Source organism: Miscanthus floridulus, chromosome 5 (genome assembly GCF_019320115.1).
Source record: "Miscanthus floridulus cultivar M001 chromosome 5, ASM1932011v1, whole genome shotgun sequence".
Lineage (NCBI taxonomy): Eukaryota > Viridiplantae > Streptophyta > Magnoliopsida > Poales > Poaceae > Miscanthus > Miscanthus floridulus.
The window spans coordinates 101182462-101204678 of NC_089584.1; the positions used below are offsets into that span (position 1 = coordinate 101182462).

Sequence of the window (22217 nt, forward strand, 5' to 3'; positions counted from 1 at the left end):
CTCGCTAGTGAAAAGGACATGGCCGATGTGGATGTACACCGGCCCGACGGACCCCGACCACGCATCGCCAGAGGAGTTGGCGATGGACGAGGTCTAGAGTCGGCTTGATCGGGTGCTGCAACTGAGGGCTAAAGAGACCCCTGATGGAAAGTCTGGACCTCTTCACACCGCAAAGCTATCCAATCTAGTATGCTCCCCTCTCCTTACTCTGTGTTCTTTTCCCTTTTGGTCCCCTATATCTTGACCTCAAGTCGTTCATTTCGTAGGGACTCAAAGTTTACAAATCTTGGTAGCATATTCCGAAGGGGCCAGAGGGCGTGGCTCAGCAAGCCACCCTGAAGGAGGCGGTGGTCGAGAAGAAGAAGAAGAGAGCTGAGAAGGCTCAATGGAAGCATGGGAAGGAGATGGAGATCGCTCGGCGTGTGTGGGCTAGGGAAAATAGGAGCGACGTCGAGGCGGAGCTCAAGTCGGAGGATCCCATAGAGATGGGTGATGATGTGATCTCCTCTGAGGACGAGGGAGGCTACGAGGTCATCGCGACCTTGGTGGAGCGCCGTGAGCCTGCGGCTGCATCTACCAGTGATGGGCATGAGGCAAAGAGGCGCGGCGATGTTCCTACGCCGAGGAAGCGCACCGCGTGCTTGGACACTATCGGCGAGCGGGAGGCAAAGCGGACGTGGTCACCATGCTCTTCGGAGGCATTGCCGGCCTCGTCCCCACCTGCTCTTGGCATAGTGGGGTAGGCCAGGCAGTCCGAGGAGTGGGCTCGCACCCGCGCATCTTTGGGGCCAGTGATAGTGCGTGACCCGTAATGGGGGGGCGCCCCGCCAGCTACTCCGGTCGGCGCGCTTTGAGCCGGCGGTCACGGTGACTGGCGGGCCAATCAGGAGCCGACTAGGTCGACTCCCCCCGATTGAGGTGAGGGGGCATGGCTTGCGACCTGTGAGTGGCCCTCATTCGGTGGGCCCATTACTGGCAGGTCGGGGCTTCAGAGCCCTGTTGCTTACATCCTGGTATGCTTTCTTCATTTCTTTTTGATCTTGTAGTTTAGTTTTTTGGAGTGCTACTAACTTGTACTTTTTCGATAGTGGCCAGATGCTGCTAGGGTTGAGCATCGCCCCACCTCTTATGTGGGAGGAGTGGAGGTCCAACCTGCATCGTGTCACGATGAGCGGCGGGGAGAGCAGGGTGGCGGTGGTGCGACCTTCCCTTCTGGGGGCGGCATCCCCTGGGTCGATCGCTAGTACCGTGGCAGCGGTGGCGATGGTGTTGGCAGCGATCCTAGTGGTGATGGCGGAGGCTGTGTCGGAGGTGACCCTTGCGACCCCTCCTGCACTGACTACGGCGGAAGAGGGGAGGGAGACCGGGCTCCCTGCCTCACTGGTTAGAGGGCCGCACGGCTCGCTCTCCCGATCGGAGCCAGAGGTGTCAGGGGGAGACGCGGCCTGGCCAGAGGCAAAATGTCCGTCGGCGGGCCTTGAAATTGAGATAGTGGAGGTCTCCTCTGATAGCAAAGCAGGTGATAGGGTGGAGCCATCGGTGCTGTCGTAGGAGCTTGTTGTGGTCCGATCGTCGGCTGGCCCTTCCAGCGGGCTAGGGGCGACCACCAACCTGGTGTGGCCTGGCCTCGAGGACCCGAGGAAGGTTTGGTTCATCCTTCGAGATGAGTGTGAGGATTAGCTCTAGGACATTCTTAGGGTGAGAGGACTAGCTATGGAGTTCGATCTCGCTCAGACCAGGGTGAAGCTCGAGGAGGCCCTAGAGCAAGTTAAGTCCATCCAGCAGGCGGTTACTATTGACTTGCCCCACGTTGTAGAGGTAGGTTTTCTCAGTTCATCCTTAGGCTCCATGGTCTTCCACTTGTTATCTCAGCATGTTTGTCTCTTGTGTTGTAGGGCTTGGAGGAGATGTTGAGCCGCAAGTCTTGCTTCCTTCGATAGGAACACGCCGGGGAGGCCACGATGTCATAGTGGGTCACTGAGCTCGAGCATGAGCTAGAGTCCGTGTGGTGGCGGAGCTACTCGTGGCGGAGTGGGCGACCGCCGCTGAGTAGGGGCTTGAGGCAGCGAAGGTCCGCTAGGCAAAGACTGAGGCGGCACTCTAGAAGTCCTTGGCGGAGACCTAGGCAGCGCTCCGAGGTTCCCTAGAGGCCCTAGAGTCAGAGCGGAAGGCCCTAGAGTCAGAGCAAAAGGCCCGGTCAGCAGGTGACTCGGGAGGAGGAAGGGCTCTCCATCCTCGAGAACACCCACCTTGGTACATACCATTTCTACTTTTGATGTCTTGGTTTTTTCCTTTAGCATGCTTCTGAGCTTGTCATCCTTCTTCCAGAACTGGGTGAAAAGGTTGGGTCGCTGGAGCAGGACCTCGAGATGGCCAAGACAATGATTGGTCGGAATGCCAAGGCGCTGGCCAAGTCCCTTGAAGAGCGACGTGCTCTCGAGGGGGAGCTCGACCAGCTTCGCAACGTCGCCCAGGTCATCGTCTTGGAGGTCTTAGGGTTGGTGCCAAGCACTAGCGCGCCCGCCATCCGATTGACGGAGGTCCCGAATGAAGTGCGGGCACTCATCACCAACGGGATGTTCTACAGGACATCGAAGGTGCCGACTTCAATGGTGACGCACCACCCGGATTTGGAATTCACCGCCATCTACAGCGGGTATGCCGATGGCTGGAGCCCAGAGGCCATCCATGCGCTTAGGGAAAGCTTGCTGCCACACGCACAGTTGGTGGCCGAGCAAGTCTCCGTGCAGTGGGTGATGGATGCTCGCTGCGCGAATGTAGCCAAAGGCGTGCGTGAAGAAGATGCCATCCAGCCTGCGGATGGTGCAGAGCCCGGGTCAAAAGTGAACGTCGCCCCGCCTCCAACCGTGCCAAGTGTCATCCAGCAGGAGAGCGAGCAGCCCCTACCTTCGTCGGTCGCACCGTCAGCCGATGCCGCCTGGCAGCCACAGTAGGAATTTAGAGTAAAAGTAGTTTAGCAGATGTAAAAGTTAAGTTCGTGGGGGAGCCCCCTGTGTGAACAGTTCGTATTCATGAATACATCCATTTGTTTTGTGATGAATCACTTTGTTCAGGGAAGCTTGTCCCATCCGTTCCTTATTTTTACCCTAGCATAACTTTGTTTTTTATTCTTTCTTTTTTGCACTAGCCCATTAGAAACATAGGCTGCAACTTTAAGAACCCGAGCGTGGCCTGCGAGGCTTAGCTGCTCATAACCGTAGGTCATGGCGGGGTGTGATCAGTCAGAATGTTAAAAGCAAAGTTACGTAAGGTAATTAAAGGAACAGACACCCTTTCATTCGGGTAGAAAAGTATTTACCATGAGATAGTAAAAAAGAGAGGTGGTATCACACCCCCATGGAGCCCCCGAGTGACCTGGGCCGAAAGTGTTCAGGCTGGGGTGCTTTGTAGGAGCAAACATTGAATGAAAGAAAATAGTAAGACTAAATTTTTAAGGGAAGAAATGATGTAACTATTCGATGTTCCAAGTGTTGGTGAGAACATTGCCGTTGTCGTCCTTGAGTCGGTAGGCGCCCGGTCGGATCACTTCGATCACCGTGTAGGGTCCTTCCTGTGATGGAGAGATTGTGCTTCTCCTTGGTCAATTGGGTCCTTCAAAGCACAAGGTCTCCGACCTCGAGGATTCTCCCTCTGATTTTCCTCTTGTGGTATCTACAGAGAGTCTGCTGGTAGTGAGCGGAGCGAATGACGGTCGTCTCATGAGCCTCCTCGAGCAGGTCGACTATGTCTTGTTGAGCCTTCATGGCTCGGTCATGGTCGAAGGCCTTTACTCTTGGGGCACCGTGATCGAGGTCAGAGAGCAGCACTGCCTCAGCTCCATAGGCCAGGAAGAAGGGTGTGAACCCTGTGGATCGGTTCGAGGTCATTCTTAGGCTCCAGCGGATCATGGGGACCTCTACAACCCATCGCCCGACGTACTTGTTCAGTCGGTCGAAGATGCACGGCTTGAGTCCTTGGAGGACCATACCATTGGCTCACTCGACCAGTCCATTAGTACGTGGATGTCCGACTGAGGCCTAGTCAATCCTGATGCCGTATCCATCACTAAAGTCTAGGAACTTCTTCTCGGTGAAGTTAGTTCCATGGTCAGTGATGATACAGTTAGGAATGCTGAACTAGTAGATGATGTTGAGGAAGAATTTGACTGCCTCTTCTGAGCGGATGTTGGTGATGGGCTTGGCCTCGATCCACTTGGTGAATTTGTCGACCACTACAAGTAGGTGAGTGAAGCTGCCCAGGAACTTTTTATCGGGTCCTACCATGTTGAGGCCCCAGACCGCGAACGACTAGGTGATGGGGATGGTTTGGAGCTCTTATGCTGGCAAATGAGTTTGTCGAGCATTGAACTGGCATCCTTCACATCTGTGGACGACCTCCTCTACATCTCGTAGTGCAGTGGGCCAGTAAAAACCTTGGCAAAAGGTTTTTCCAACCAGTGACCTCGGGGCCACATGATGTCCGCAGATTCTAGCATGGACCTCGAGGAGGAGCTACTTGCCTTGGTCGGTAGGGACACACTTCATGAGTATTCCTGACGGACTCCATTTATAGAGTTTGTTTCTAATCGCAACGAATGTCTTGGCACATCGAGCGATCCATCATGCTTCAGTTTTTTTGGGTGGAAGAACCTCCTCAAGGGGGTAGGTGAGTAGTGGCGCTCGCCAATCGGCTTGATCAAGTGCCAGCACGGCGATGTCGGTGGGCGAGGTCGTCATGGAGGCACTAGGGTCAGAGCCTCCAAGCGCCAGGTTGGAGTCAGGGTGTGTCTAGATTGGTCCTTCTAGGATGCGGGTAGACAGTTCATGAAGGTCATTGATGAAGACCCCATCCAGAGATGGAACCCGCCTGGCAGCCAATTTTGCGTGAAAATCGGTGGCATCATTGTCCTTTTGGGGGACGTGGTGTAGCTCGATCCCCTAGAATTTGTCCTCGAGCTTGCGCACCTCCTAGTAGCATGCTACCATGAGGGGGCTTTTGCAAGAGGATTCCTTCATGACCTGGTCAATGACTAGCTCCGAGTCACCGTAGACATAGAGCCGCGTAGCACCAAGCTCGATGGTGATGCATAGTCCATTGATGAGGGCCTTGTACTCTGTGGCGTTATTTGAGGCCAAAAAGTGGAGGCAGATTGCGTAGCGAAGCCTACTCCCATCTGGAGAGATCAGAACCACTCTAGCCCTTGAGCCGAGCCCCATTACGGACCCATCGAAGTACATCATCCAGTACTCGTGGGTGACGTCTGGGGTCGGGATCTGGACCTCCATCCATTCGACGACAAAATCTATGAGAGCCTATGACTTAATAGCGGTATAGGGGATATACCTGATGTCGTGGCCCATTAGCTCAAGTGCCCATTTAGAGATTCATCCTGCGGCGTCGTAGTTGCGGATGATGTCTCCGAGCGGGTATGAAGTGATGACCGAGACTTCGGGGTTAGTTAAGTAGTGTAGGAGCTTTCGGGTCGCCATCAGCATGGCGTATAGGAGTTTTTGCACCTAGGGGTATCGGACCTTGGGGTCGGTGAGTACCTCCCCGACAAAGTACATGGGTTGCTGGATGTTAAGGGGGTGTCCTGGCTCCTCCCTCTCGATGACTAGGGCGGCGCTCACGACGTGGTTGCTTGCCATGATGTAGAGGAGGAGGGGTTCTCCCCTTTCGGGAGCGACGTGGAATGGGGCCAACGTTAGAGACGCCTTGATGCTCTCCAAAGCCTGTTGTGCTTCCTTAGTCCAGACAAAAGCATCCGTCTTTTTGAGGAGCTTGTAGAGCGGCATCCCCCGTTCACCGAGCCAGGAGATGAATCTGCTCAGGGCGGCCAAGCAGCTGGTGAGCCTTTGTATGCCCTTGACATTGCGTATAGGGCCCATGTTGGAGATGGCTGTGATTTTTTTAGGGTTGGCCTCGATGCCTCGTTCAGACACGATGTATCCTAGCAGCCTCCCCTTTGAAACCTCGAAAACACATTTTTTAGGATTCAATTTAATGTTGAACCTTCGAAGGTTCATGAATGTCGTGGACATGTTTGCGATCAGGTCATAAGCTTGAGCCATTCTGACCACTATGTCATCAACATAGACGGCGATTGTTGGTTTCCGCCGCTCGACTTGGTCAGGCTGATCGAGCGGGTCGATTTGATCGGTGAAGCATTGCTGCATGCACCTTTGGTAGGTGGCGCTAGCGTTCTTCAGACCAAAAGGCATGGTTATGTAACAATATGAACCATATGGGGTGATGAATGAAGTCGCGAGCTGGTTGGACTCCTTCATCGTGATCTAGGGATAGCCTGAGTAGTCATTCAGAAAGGAGAGGATTTCGCATCCTGAGGTGGAGTCGACCATCTGGTCTATGCGTGGTAAAGGAAAATGGTCCTTCAGACATGCTTTGTTGAGGCCAATATAATCAATGCACATTCGCCATTTCCCAGTCTTCTTTTTAACAAGAACAGGATTGGTAAGCTTGTTAGTGTGGTATACCTCTCTGATGAAGCCGGCTGCTAGGAGTTTGGTGATCTCCTCGCCTATGGCCTTGCGCCTCTCATCGTCAAAGCGACGTAGGCGTTGCTTGGTGGGCTTCGAGCTTGGGATGAGGCGTAGTGCATGCTTGGCGACCTCCCATGGTATGCCTAGCATGTTGAAAGGTTTCCATACGAAGACATTGCAGTTGGAGTGTAGAAAGTCGGTGAGCTCGCATTCCTATTTGGCCAGGAGCTGGGTCTTGATCCGCACCATCTTGGTTGGGTTGGTGGGGTCGATCCCCACCACTTTGGTCTCCTCGAGTGGGCAGAAGGCAGTTAAGGAGGTTGGCTTGTTGTAGTCCGGAACTACTAGGGTCGATAACTCCCCGACCGTGGGAGCTCGAAAGAGTTGATGACGACAATGGCATGCTCAAAATGCTCGTGGTCGCACGTGTAGGCGTGCGAGAAGGTGCTACCCACAGTGATGACGCCGTTCGGTCCCAACATCTTCAGCTTCAGGTAGGTGTAGTTGGGGGCCGCCATGAACTTGGCGTAGCATGGCTGCCCCAAGATGGTGTGGTAAGACCCTGGGAAGTCCACTACCTCGAAGGTAAGCTCCTCTAAGCAGAAGTTGGCTCGGTCGCCAAACGTGACGGGCAGGTTGATTTGCCCGAGCAGGTACACCTGCGTCCCTGAGATCATGCCATAGAAGGGAGAGCTCACTTGGCGGAGCTCCGACCGGGGGATGCGCATAGCGTCGAGGGTGTCAACGTAGAGGATGTTGAGGCCGCTGCCTCCATCCATCAGCACCTTGGTAAGGCGATTCTTGCGGACGATGAGGTCGACGATGAGAGGGTAGCGACCTGGTCTGGCAACATGGGAAGGGTGGTCCCTCTGATCAAAGGTGATTAGAGATTCTGACTAGTGAAAGAAGGTGGGGACAGCCGTCTCCGCGACACATTCCTCTTGGTAGCGCACTTTGTGCTGGCGCTTGGAGTAGATGGCATCGGATCCCCTAAAGATCATGATGCATTCCTCAGGGTCGGGAAAGCTGTCTCCATCCTTGTTTGCTGCGCCTCCTTGCTTGGCTACTGCATCCTTGCCCTTTCCTTCTTTTGGCCCACCAGCCTATCGCAAGAAGCGCTTGAGGAGCTCGTAGTCCTTGTAGAGGTGCTTGATGAGCGTAGGCATGGTTGGTGCATGGACTATCCAAGAGCTTGTCGAATGGTTGGGCTGGCTCGGTTGGTGCTGCTTGCCTGCGTGATCAGCCGTGGTGACCAACGTAGAGTTGGCCAGTCAGCGCTGATCCTTCTTGTTCTTTTTGCCCCTTTGCATGGAGGTGCCCTCGTCTTGATCCTCATGCTTGGCTTTGCCCTTGTCCTAGTCTCCATTGAAGACCGCTCTGACCTCCTCCTCACCAAAGGCATGGTTCATGGCGATGTCGAGTAGGTCACGGGTGGTCCAAGGCTTCAGACAACCAAGCTTATGAATCAAAGACTCACAGGTTGTTCCAGAGAGGAACGCACTGATGATGTCTACATCGACGACATCAGGAAGGGAGTTGTATCATTTTGAGAACCTACAGATGTAATCCCATAGGGACTCGTTGGGCTCCTGTTGGCAACTCTTGAGGTCCTAGGAGTTCCTAGGGTGGACATACGTCCCCTGGAAGTTCTCGATGGAGACCCTCTTGAGGTCTGCCTAGTCATGGATGCTGTCATGCAAGAGGAATTCGAGCCACGCTTGAACATGTTCCCCCACGTAGATGGGGAGGTACTGAATGATGAAGTGATCATCATCCACTCCTCGGGCTCAGTAGGCGAGCCAAAAGTCTTCGAGCCATATACCAAGGTTTGTCTCCCCGGTATACTTGGCGATGTTGATAGGCAATCGGAAGCACTATGGGAATGACGCTCTCTGGATGCATCGGCCAAAGGCCTGTGGTCCTAGGCCATCTAGGCTGGGACTCCGGTCAATGACCACACCTAGGGTGCGTCTCGCCGATCCCCTTGATGGTCCGATCGGAGCCTGTGCTGCCTGCTCTCACCACCACCCGATGGATGTCATTGTCATGCCGAGCCTGACATCGGTTGTTGATGATGCTACGAGCGTCTCGGTTCGGCCTAAGGCGTTCACACAGAGGTGGCTGGTGTAGAGCGGGCGCCGGGTTAGGCCATGGTGTAGCTGCGTCCTCCTGTTCCACGGCCAGCGGCTATAGCAGTGAGCGGATGGAGCAATGCGTCTGGTGCATCCTCGCTCCCCTGGTGGGAGAGTGTCCGTGAGTCGGTGTCACAACGTGGAGCTCTCTGCCTGTTGAACGGTGGTGGTCTCCACCAGCGCTCGGAGGTTCCGGTGGACTGCCTGCTCCTATGGGTCGATAGGCTCGGGAAGGCCACGCAGAAGCATCACCGTCGAGGCAATGTTCTGGCTGGCCCGAGTGAATTGTGGGGGATCATTCCCCCCATCCATGATGTTGCGCTGGACCTGGCGGGCGTGACCTCAGGCGCCGCTGGCTGGGTTACACGCACGAGGCGCATCATGGTGTGCCGAGCATGCCGGCGTAGGTGGCGGCTGGTTCTACCGCCTTTGTCATAGCTCCTCACCGTGCACCTAGGCACACGTGAAGGCATCCATGCGAGGGTACAGAGGGGTGTGGGTCTGAAGAGACTCCACCACCATCGACGGCTGTCCCAGAGCGTTCGCCATAGCGCACTCCTAGGACAGAGAGTGGCTAGATGCCACGATGTCGCCGATGCTGGAGCCGTCGCTCTCAACATCATCATCCATGAGGTCATGAAAAGAGGTAGGAGCGTAGTCCGCCATCCCCACAAATTCAGATGTGAGAGGGGGCAGGGCCAACATCTTTCAGAGCCCCCGCTCGTAAGCGTCCGTGGGGGACGTGAGGCCATAGGGGAATCGGTCGCACAACGGTCGCGATAGGGACAACGGGGTCCCTCTGGAGAATCGGTGGAAAATAGTAAATAGCGAGTAAATAACAGTATGTACATTACTCACAGTGGGGTTTGAGCCTAGCGTAGGCTCGAAGCGAAGCGCAGGCACCTCGTAGTTGATGTCGCCAGGTGGTTCGGAACTGTCAGAGGGCGCTCCTCCTCCGACAGGCACTGGGACAAGTGCCTCCTCATGGAGGTGAAGCACGCCGAGCCGGTTGGCGACGAAGTCTAGGCTTCCGAAGAGGAAGGCCTGTGATGGCTCGACGACAAGTGGAACACACATCCCAACAGGTGGGAGTGTGGGAAACTCTAGTGAGCCAAAGTGAGTCATATCGCTTGAGCCCGCCATGGTGAAGGTGGCGGAAAGGTTGTGTGGCAGAACCGCCTAATCTAATGCCTCACAGGAGTGCTTGTCTTCCATTAGACACTAAGCACTCGAGGGAGAACACTAAATTACTCGGTTCCGTCGAGCACATCTCAGGGGAGAACCCAAAAATCCACATTTTTGCCATCACGATCACAAATGAGAGAATAAAGCTTACATCATTCTAAACCATTTCTTACATCACTTTTAATATAACATCAGAGTATAACATTTATTAATACAACAACGGAATGAATTCATATTATCAGAGTTATGAACAATTTAATTGAACAACGAAATATAAACATGTGATCAGAATTACAGTGGAAATGAATATCTAATCATGACATGATGAAGTATTGATATATAAACTATGACAATAGATTATGAAACTTTCATTTATAAAAGCATTTGGTGAGAGTTATAAATAACAACTACGATCGCAGCGTAAAGGAATCCTCGCTGAGCCCACTAGGAGGTATCCACACACAAGGGTCAGCTCTAGCATCCACCTGTCACCTGCAATAGGGGGAATAAAACCCTGAGTACTCAATTGTACTCAGCAAGACTTACCCGACAGGAGAAAAGAAAAAACTCCAAGGATATGCAAGGCTATTTGGCTTGTGGGTTATTGCATTTGCAGGAAGCATTACTAGGTGTGCATCCTTATATTCGATTTTTATTAATAGCCGCATTGGTTCATTAACTAACCATTCTATGTAAGCACATGTACTACTTTCAAGCAGGTGGTAAGCAACCAGAGTTCCTTTTTCCATTCCATCTTTCATCTTTCAGTTCTTACTACGATGCTAGAGTTAAGACAAGTCGTACCGACTCGGCGGTGATTCACGAACCAATGCACCCAGCTGGGTGCCCTGAAACACACGCCCCGCTTGTACCCCAGGCACAAGCAGGACTAACCCATCACTCTCCTATCCCGGGTGTCCAGGTCCCCGTCCAAACTTGGACTCCAAGGCCCCACTCCTGAGTCCCGGACTCCGTGTGGTGCAAGGACCTCCACCATCCCCGCCTCTAATCAGTCGGTCCGGAAAGAGCCGGATCTGAGACAAGAGAGCAACAAGTTTTCCCTGCGCCCATACCCAAGTATGCGCTCGGGACAATAAATCTGTGACTTGCCTAGAGCCATATGCAACGATCGGTCCTTAACCGACCAGACAGGGAAAACAATGTAACCAAGCTATGCCCCGAGTCCACGGCCACACAACCTCTTACACCCACCAATACCCAAACTATATCCCTACCCGGTCACCATTTTTCCTTTCCACCATTTATATTTTCCAAGTGATAATAATACAGTAGTATATTTCCTATCTCTCATGAGTGATAGACAATCACTCGACTTCTACCGGAGTCCTGTAGCATAGCATTCTACATGATCCTATCATACTAGTAAGACTCATAGGATAAAGATATATATGCAAGTGGGTTTCATTCAACTCCTTAAAACTTAATGCACAAATATAATTTAACTGCAGAAAATGGTTGTTATGCACCGGGGCTTGCCTGGGTAAAGTATATTAAAAAGTTAGTATCTGCATCTTCAGATCCTCCACCATCAACTGGATAGAAGCCCATTGAATCATCTCCTGGAGAGAATACCCTTACACCATCTTTAGATTCCCAATCATCCTTCGATCGATCTGTTGATCCATCATCGTACCTATATGATATGCATGCGATGCAATGCAAAACATGTAATTAATCAACTGCAATCGTGACTTGTAAAATACGACGTACGCCTCTCGAGTTATCGGGCTAGTTTAATGACGACTGTACTTAGGCTACATATACATGTTGTCGGATAAGGCGTTACTTCCCAACCCACGTTTTAGTTATATAAACCCAAGTTGCTTCTTTATTTCATTTTATCAATTTTATCTTTATTCGAAATAGAGCATCATTATCTAGCTAACAAACTAATTATTAATGAGCTACAAAAATTATAGTGAGTATCTAATATTGCCAGGAACATATTGTACAATTTTCAGATTCAATAATATTACCAATTTATCATGGAATTTCCTACAAGTTTATATTTTACAATATTAAGTACCTTAAATTTATTATATAGCTCCTAAGAATATTATCCAACTATGTGAACAAATTATACTAGTAGGTAGACCATGATTTTAGGAGCCTAACAAAATTAGTTTCACAATTTTTGGACAGCTACCTAAATTTATATTGATTTTACAGATTTATTCCTGAACTAATTTAGCCAATGGTTTGAGAAATTAAAGGCTAGTGGCCATCAAACGGCCCAATGACCCGGTCGGCCTGGTCCAGCGGTGAGGCATCCAGGCGGGTGGGCACGCGTAGGCGTGGGCGGCCCGGCTGCCGAGTAGCAATGCGCTGACAGCCCACGCGAGGGGCAGACCGCATCCCAGCCATCCGGCCCAAGCGTGCGGCAACGACCGGCCGACCCGACGGCAGGCAGGCCAACGGCCCAAACGACCTAGGCCAGACAGTGGTGGCATTTTAGCAATTAGGCCCCTGAGCTTTCTCTAAATCAATCTGTGGTACTAACATACTATTTAAGTGAGTCTAGTATTTTGCACTGAGAACCCCATATAAACTTCTTCATGGACTTCTCACCTCGTCTCCTCCACAAAACAGAGCACAGCAGAGCCAGGAGCTCCGGCCGGCGACCAATCTCGGCCGAGAAGGACACGGCGATGGCAGAAAGCCCGCCGGCGAGCGGCACGGGCGCTCGCATGGTGCGAGGTAGCGGAGAGGAAAGAGGAGGGGGACAGGAGGAGGGGGGACAGGGGGAGGCATGGCGGTGGGAGCAGCGTAGGTCACCCAGAATAGCTTGGTTCACCGGGGCGCGCGGGGTGGTGATGGGCTGCGATGGTGCAGCATGCCAGGCAAGAGCACGGACGCCAAAGTGCCGAGCTCCGTGGTAGACGAGGAAAAGAAAGAGGGGCATGTTGTTGCCTGAAGGTTCGATGGTGCTGCAGTATAGAAAAGGAAGAGGCAAGGGGACAAAGCGAGCAACGATGGGACAACGGAGCGACTGATGGACAGGAGTTGAGGCCAGCCGCAGAAATAGACAAGCAAGGGGACAGCAGCACGAGGGTCGGCCAACTTCCACCAATGAGCAGCGTAGAGACAAGGAAGAGGTAGGCAAATAGAGACAATAGCAGCAAGTTGACCACAACACAGAGACAGATAGCGACAGGCAAGGACGATCAGAGACAGAGCAAGCAAACAACATGAGGGTTTGGCCAACTCCATCAACGTAGGGATAGCGCGGTGCGGCGCGAGTAATTCGGGCGACCAATTCAGAGCAGGGAAAACGACACCGTCTTACCAGCGAGGCAGGTGGGACGAGTGGCCAGCGACACTCACATTTTTATTTCTATTTCGTTTTAAGTTTTTAACTCGATTAACTTCCACCAATAATTATTTCACGCAAAGGTTCATACTTCGCACTAACCCATAGAGACAAAATATTTAAGCATTATTTAATTACTTTGCTCAATATAGTTTGCTAAAAATGACATCTTAAACATAAGCTCAATATCTAAATTTTTAAAATTCGAGAAACTCATTCTAGAAATTTTCCTTAGGCCTAAATCACGGTGCTAAATGAGCTCGTAACACCAGGGGTGTTACAGGTTGGCCATCCGATGACCAAAAGCATGAACATACGACGTCTTCCCCATGGACGGCGCCAACTATCGGTGCAGAAAGTGACCAACACGTAAATATTTGTAGTTTTGCCGTACGTTGTGATCGGATGTGGCCTAGCACTCAATGACATAAGGTTTATACTAGTTCAGGCAACGTGCCCTATGTCAAGTTTGAGTCAGTCAGTGACTTTATTCTTGAGCTCAGGTGCTCAAAGTTTGCTGTGGGGTTACAAATGAGATAGAGTAAGATGGGGGTGCAAGAGGTCCGGTCGGACTCTAGACCGAAGGGCCAAGAGAGATGGGAGCTCCTATGTGCGCTAAGTATTTGAGTGTGTGCTCTAATGGAATCGTTCGAATCAATCATGAATCGATCCTGGTGGTTCAGTCATCTGTGAATCGATCGTCCCTCTTTTGGAGAGAGCGCATCCCCTTTTATAGATGAAGAGGATGGTTTTACAAGAGAGAGTGTGAGAGGAAGAGTGTGTGTGTGCTACCAAGTCTTGTTGCCCACGCCGTCGGGTACAAGGTAGTTTCTCGACGCCCATAACACTGTTGATGTCCGAATGCATGTGATAGGCTCCATCGTGATCTTCTGGTATGGCCGATGTCGACGCCTACCATACTATAGGATAAATGTCGGCGCCTATAACACTGTTGGTGTTCTGACATGTCTGGAAGGATATAAAGTACCCTTCTGACATGACCTAACAGTACTATCCTGTAGGTGTGCAGGGTACGGTCCTTGATATTGCAGTTGACTAGAGCGCCCTGCTTTACTTGCCCTATCCGTTTCCTAGGTCTTCATCGAGCGGGCGTCCCCGGTCGGTCGTTCCCCAGTCGGCTCCGGCCTCCCGGTCGGAGAAGAGCTACTAGGCCGAGTTAGGTTTTTGGGCCGGCCTATGAGTTGTGCGTCGTTCGCAACATCGTCTACTAGGCCGAGCTTTTGCTGGGAAGCGGGTCCATGAGGGACACTGGGTTTATGAACCTGACAAAAGGCTTCTTGTTGAATAACACAGGCACACTTTGCATGTCAACAAACTCAACATATCCATAGCGATCTCTTTCCACGGTGCCTCCATGATATATGCTCATTAGGTTGTCCATCTATTTCATACGCATAAGGACACACAATTCCTTTAGTCCAATATAAATGAAGCATACTAAGTACATGGTCTCTAGTATGTAATAACTAACTAAATAGATACTATCAATTCACTACTAACTACTAAGTACTACTAACTAACTATGTCAAGTAACTATCTAACTAACTATGTAACTAAGTATATAACTATTTAACTAACTATCTTACTAACTATATAACTATGTAACTAACTATATATCTAACTATGTAAAGTAGCAATCAATCAACCTATCAATCTAAATATCTTTCTACCTATCTAAATCACTACCACACTAACCAACTAATAACCATTGTTAAATAACTAAATTTAAAAACTAATGTACCTCGAGTGTAGGGGAGGCACAGCCAGTCGACAAGAGGTAGAGACAGCTAGCGGGGAAGCTGTCGTGTGCCTATGCATGCACCCGGCCGACAACCAGAGTGGCCAAGCGGGTGGGGGTAGGCGGTCACAGGAGGCCGGCAAATGACATCCCGCTACAGGCCTACCAGGGCGAGGCAGCCGGGCTGCCGTAGTGGGGAGGCTGGCCGGCGCGGGTAGGGCATGGCGGCTGTGGCAGTGGGCAGGGCGCAGCGGCCACGGCGAGGCGTGCAGCCGATGCGCGGCGCCTGGGGATGGGGGAGCAGGGCGTGGCCATGCCGGCCTACGCGGGATGGGGCGCCTGAAGGGGACTGTGACGCCTAAGAGGGGGATGAATTAGGCAACTTAAAATTCTAACTCTAAACTATGGCCTCTTTTTCTAACCTTAGCAAAACATATGCAAAAGATAAACTATCTAAATGTGCAACTACGGTTTTGCTAGTGTGTTGCTATCTCTACCGCAAAAAGGAGTAATACAATCAATGTAAATGCGGAAGCTAAAGAGCAAGGTAGAGATATGCAAACTCCCATCGACGACTCCGGTATTTTTACCGAGGTATCGAGAAGCGCGCAAGCTTCCCCCTAGTCTTCGTTGGAGCCCCTAGCAAGGAATCCCTTGTAAGGACCAAGCTCCTAGTCGGGTAACTCCATGGATAGCCTCGGGCCTTCCCCACACGCAAGTGGGTCTCCGATGTGCCTTCCGACAAGCCTCTCCCGGATGCACCCCGCCGTCTTCACTATCAAGCTTCCGGCTGAAACGCCGCGGGCCTTGTTCCCTCCGGTACACGGTGGCGGCCACACCACAACCGTGGTTGGTGTGATCTCGCAAGACTACAAGCCCCTCCGATGTACAACAATGGTGCGTGCAAGCACCGAGTGGTAAGAGGTATGCAAACCTCACTAAACACTAGGCCTAAACCTAGAGCAAGTGCATAAGCGGTGGTCTAATCAATCTAAGCACTTCACAAAGCACCTACGCTAATCACCTAATGAAACACTAAGCACTATGCAAGTGGAGATCACTAAAATGGTGTATCAACACCCTAGATATGTTTTCTCAGCTCCACACCTCTCATTTGGCCGGTTGGGGGTTGTATTTATAATCCCCACTGAGAAAGGAGCCATTGGGGTGGAAATCCTGCTTTTCTGCTACTGACCGGACGCAAGGGGCAAGATTATATGATGCTAAAAGATACTACTTGTAAAACTAAAGGATACCACATAAAACTTATCTTGCCCTTGCAAATGTCCCCATGTGGCATTATGGATTTAAGCCTTGCTTTCTACAAATTCTCCTCATTACATAGGCTATCCATAATCCACTATCCTCCCTTTCTCGGACCATTACCACTTGTAAATTATTAATGCTTGCTTTTGGTCCTCTAAATTCTCCCCCTTTGGAATCAAACACCGAAAAGGAAGACATTAGTAGCAAAAAGGAGGGTCAAACTTTGTGATCCTTTGTGTGTAGAGTGGAATTGGTCATAAAATTTGACTCTCACGTTATATAGATTAAGCTCCCCCTAAATATATGCATACATATGGTAGAAAGCAAGGCATATGCATATTTGGTAGATTATTTCCCAAGGGAATTTAATCTATATAATGCATGGAGAAAGCATATAAATATCAAAATGAAATCAATATGGTGATATCGGTTTAGAAATACCACATGTGGAAACCAATTTGATTTCTACCACTTGCAATAGGTGGTGGATATTTGAAGTATGATGCTTAACTCCGGGGACTCCATTTTCCTTGCAATGAGACTACTACACACATGATAAGCTTGAAAAGGTGTTAGTCTCAAAGCATCCAACTTGTAGAGTAACCTCCCCTAATTTTGTGCACACAAGTGTGGGATACTTGTAGAAGTCATGCACATTGATTTTAGAATCAATAGTACCACTTGAAAGATGACATCTCATGAATGTGAGAATCATTTTCGAAGATGATATTCGGGAGAGATTATCTACAATTTGGACTTTGGCACATATTAGATGAACAATCAAAAGACAAGCTATGTGTCATGCTCCTAAACAATTTCAAACCATGTAGGTTTGCTCCAAGGGTTAAGAATGAAACCAAGCAAGCCTACCATAAGATATACCTAGTGTATGCATGACAAAAGATATAAGCATACAAATGCAAACATAGGCATGATAAGTAACTAGATGCTTAAAGATACCAATTTATAAGAAATACCACTTATAGGAAATGCAAATTGATACTACTTGAAGGAAATTGAATCTAGTTACCTAACATGGGAAGGGGAATTTGGGTCCATAGTATTCACTAACCCACTTGGCAATGATTTTGTCCATCATGACGCATCCCATGAAATACACCCATACTTTGCCAAGTCTCCAAATTCTCTGATGTCCATCGAGCTTCTCACTTCCCTTTAGGGATCCAAACCTTCTTGGTGCTCTTCATGTTGGAAATGATTTCCTTTGGCACCCAAAAACGTTTGACCCCATTGTTGGCTTGCTTGTTTACCTTGATGGCCACCACCTTGTCATTTTTCTTTTTCTTTAACAAGTATGGTGCGGATGCCTTCTTGTCCACCTTGTTGGTGTAGGTGTTGGAGAGCTTGCTTGTTTGCTTCTTCTCTTTCTTCTTTGTTCTTCCCCCATTCTTCACCTTGCACTCATAGGACTTGTGACCTTCCTTGTGACACACGTAGCAAACAATGGTTTGTCCTTCATCAAGCTTCTTTACTCCCTTGATGGTGTTATCTTGATGAAGTTGGGCTTGCTTTGCCTTGCCTTTCACTTGAGTCAAGTCCTTGGTGAGGCGAGCTACTTCTTGCTTGAGTTGCTCATTCTCCTTTGCAACCTCTTGTGTGTATGCATCTACAACAACTTTCTCAACACAAACTTGGTTGCACAAAGATGAGTCTAAACATAAATCATTACAAAAAGTAGAGGCATCCTTTTTAGACATGTTAATGATAGAACTTTTCTTTTTAGATGCCTTGGTGGAGGTTGTACTAACGGCTTCAAGATTAGCAACTTTATTAGTTAGCTCATCATAATGTTTGCACATGGTTTCCATTTTAGCAAGCAACCTTTTATAAGCATCTTGTGAGCTAGCTAACTTTTCTTTTAATCTTTCATTTTTCTTTACAAGTTGCTCATCATTGATTGTGCATGCATTTGTTGTTGCACTAGCCTTAATTTGCTCAATTTTAGTAGATAGTTCAACATTGAGATTAGCAAAGTTTTATATGCTTCTTGTGAACTATTTAGCTTTTATTTTATTTTTTCGAGCTTCTTTTGTTGACTAGTGCAAACTTTAGCATAATTAAGATTTTGTTGCACAATTTCATCATAAGAAGGTATTTCATCATTACTATCACTCTCACTAGAGGATGAACTTTCGTTATCTCGTGCCATAAGGCACATACGAGAAGAGCTTGATGATGAGTGCTTGCGCCCTCGCCTCTTGTGATGGTGTTCTTCTTCACTTGAAGAATCATCCTATGACCTTATTGATGTGAGGGCTTGGTTCTTGCATGCCTTCTTCTTTGTCTTGGGTGTGGGCTTATTTGGACAAACTTCCACAAAGTGCCCCAACTCGCCGCATCCATAGCATCCTCTCTTTCTTTGCTCATTTCTTTGATTGGTAAAAATGAGATCTTAGATTTGGATGGGCACACCCTTGACATTGAGCCTTTGGATCATCTTCTCCACCTTGTTGATTAGTTTGATTGATTCTTCATCAAGGTCGGAGGTGGAGGAGGAAGATTGATCATCTTCACTTGAATCTTCTTTATCATCATCATCGTCCTCATCTTCTTCTTCATCTTCACTTGAGGAGCTTGAGCTTGAGCTTGTCTCAACTTGCTTGCCCTTTATCTTCTTTTTCTCGCTATATGCGAGAGCTTTGCCTTTGCTTGATGAAGAGGCTTTGTCTTGACCCATCTTACGTGACATTTTAAATGCCACTATCTTGCCAATGACTATGTCTGGGGTCATGGAGCTCAAGTTCTTCATGTTGTGAAGGATGGTGATGATGCTTGTATATTTCTTTTATGTTAGCACGGAGATGATCTTCCTCACGATGTCCGCATCATCTAGCTTTGTTAATCCTATTGAATGGAGCTCATTGATAATTAGATTCAAACAAGAATACATATCACGAACAAGCTCATCATCATTCATCGTAAAGAAATCATAATTTTGTTTAGCTAGACAATATTTTTGCTCACGGACATTAGATGTGCCGTCATGGAGCTCTTGGAGTTTTAACCAAATTTCATGTGCCGTATTTAAAGTGAACACTTGATTAAACACATCCATGCTAAAAGATTCAAACAAGCAATTCTTAGCTCTAGCATTGAAATGTATTTCTTTTTCATCACTCTTTGTGGGTTTTTCGAGATTCTTAATGGGTTTCATCCCATCATGAGTGACTCTCCAAACACCCAAATCAACCACCTTAAGGTGGCAAGCCATTCTAGCCTTATAATAAGGGAAGTTAGTACCGTCAAAGTGCGGAGGCCTAGAGGTATCCATCCCAACCACACTAAATAGCGTCGGCTCAATGGTGGTTAAGCCAAAGGTCAAAAAAGAGCCAACCGGCTCTGATACCAATTGAAGGGGACCGTGACGCCTAAGAGGGGGGGTGAATTAGGCAACTTAAAATTCTAACTCTAAACTATGGTCTCTTTTTCTAACCTTAGCAAAACCTATGCAAAAGATAAACTATCTAAATATGCAACTACGATTTTGCTAGTGTGTTGCTATCTCTACCGTAAAAAGGAGTAATACAATCAATATAAAAGCGGAAGCTAAAGAGCAAGGTAGAGATATGCAAACTCCCGTCGATGACTTCGGTATTTTTACCGAGGTATCGAGAAGCGCGCAAGCTCCCCCCTAGTTCTCGTTGGAGCCCCTCGCAAGGAATCTCTCGCAAGGGTCAAGCTCCCGGTTGGGTAACTCCGTGGATAGCCTCGGGCCTTCCCCACGTGCAAGTGGGTCTCCGACGTGCCTTTCGGCAAGCCTCTCCCGAATGCTCCCCGCCGTCTTCACTATCAAGCTTACGGCCGAAACGCCGCGGGCCTTGTTCCCTCCGGTACATGGTGGCGGCCACACCACAACCGTGGTTGGTGTGATCTCGCAAGACTATAAGCCCCTCCGATGTACAACAATGGTGCGCGCAAGCACCGAGTGGTAAGAGGTATGCAAACCTCACTAAACACTAGGTCTAAACCTAGAGCAAGCGCATAAGCGGTGGTCTAATCAACCTAAGCACTTCGCAAAGCACCTACGCTAATCACCTAATGAAACATTAAGCACTATGCAAGTGAAGATCAATAAAATGGTGTATCAACACCCTAGATATGTTTCCTCAGCTCCACACCTCTCATTTGGTCGGTTGGAGGTTGTATTTATATGCCCCACTGAGAAAGTAGCCGTTGGGGTCAAAATCTCGCTTTTCTGCTACTGACCGGATGCTGATCACGTCCTGACCAGATGCGTCCGGTCGTCCTGACCGTTGGAGCCGCGACCCACTGATCGGACGCTGCCAGCGTCCGGTCACATGCCACCGGACGCGTCCAGTCGTATTTTTGCCGCTCTGGAACCTCTCTGTACTCGATCGGACTCTACTGTCCTGCGTCTGGTCGATCTGCCGCCTGCGTCTGGTCACTACTGCTGCCGAGCCTCTTAATCAAGGCGTCCGGTCACTGTGCTACCAGTGTCCGGTCACTTCTGTGAGCTTGTTTCTTTGCGATCTTGAGTACAGCTTGGTTCCTATCTTCATGCTTGGACTTTGCTTGATATCTTGGGTCTTCTCTTGTGCTTCTAAGGTCTTGCTTATGGTGTTGATCATCGGATCATCGTGTTGTCTTCGTCCAAGTCACGTTTTGCATCCTATTGAACTACAAAACAATCACTTGCAAATTCATTAGTCTAATTTGGTTGTGTTGATCATCAAACATCAAAATCCAAAGTAAATGGGCCAAGGGTCCATTTTCCTTATAGCGCCGAACCGGTCGGCAGGGCGGGGCGCGCGGCCGGCCGGGAGCGGCGACGGTGGTCGGGAGGACGGCGAGGACGAGCGGCGCCGGCAACGGGAGGTGTCGGGCGCGAGAGAGAGTGGGAGAGAAAGGAAGAGAGGAAAAGAAAGGAAGTAAGAGAGAAAGGAAACGGACCCACCTGTAAGGCTAGCTCGACGCCAGGATCTTTGACGCCAAGATCCACGGCGCCGAGCTGGCTGCCATGTCACCCCCAGCTCTACTTTGATACCGATGTGGCCCCCGACCTAGGCGACAAACCCTTTGACGCCGAAACTTGTAATCTTGGCCGAGCTTAGGGTCTAGATTTCGAAAACACATATTTGTGAAAAACTTTTAAAAAAAAAGGGAAAAAAATAAAAAATTCAGTTGCCGCGGCACGTGGCTGTGGTGATGGACGGGAACTCGCGGTGGGCACGCGCGCGCGGGCTGCCGTCCGTGGTCGGGCACGAGGCCGGGCGCCGCGTGATGGAGGAGGTGATGCGGTTCTCCCGCGCCTGGGGCGTTCGCGCGGTCACCGCCTTCGCCTTCTCCCACGAGCCACAAGAACCGGAGCCGGCCCAAGGTATGCTTCCCGCCTCCGCGCGTCGTCGCCTTGTTTGCCTCCGACGAGCTTCACCGGCTCCTTTTGCCAATTCGCAGGTGGAAGTGGAATTCTTGATGGGGCAGCTTGAGCGAGCGATCTGCCAAAGCGTAGCTGAACTTTTGAGGTATGTATTTGCGCCGTCAGTTAATAGCCTCACACTTGTCTGTACTCTGTAATGGCATTCCTGATAAGATGCAGTCATGCAGATGCATTCGAAGTTTCGAACACTCTATGGAGCTGACAGTAAACCTCACAACCAAGTTGCTAGTAGATACGACGGAATCTTTGCTGTCCTCGATATATTCTGAATTGCTACCCCGTGATGATATGTCATTAGCTTTTGCTCTTCACATTTTACAGGGAAGGAATTTGGCTACGTGCCTACGTGTAATCGGCGACTCCTCGAGACTGCCGGTTTTCGTTCTCTTCAGAAGACCGCGAGAGAAGCCGAGGCCACACGGAACAGATCGCAGCTCGACCTGACACTGGCAATCAGGCAGGCGGAGGGACATAGTGCAAGCATGCCGGAACCTCGCTCATAAGGTGCACGACAAGCTGCTCAAGCCGGAGGATATCGACGAGAACAAAAACAAAAACAATCTGTTTTAGTGCCAAATAGATAATTCTCTCTATGCATCAGGATATGAGAACAAAAACAAAAATA

The 22217-nt window shown here is 49.7% G+C and overlaps 1 pseudogene; it reads left to right on the forward strand.

Moving 5' to 3' along the window:
- The first annotated feature begins 8182 nt into the window (after nucleotides 1-8182).
- On the forward strand, nucleotides 8183-22162 carry LOC136455018 (uncharacterized; annotated as a pseudogene).
- Nucleotides 22163-22217: the final 55 nt, after the last annotated feature.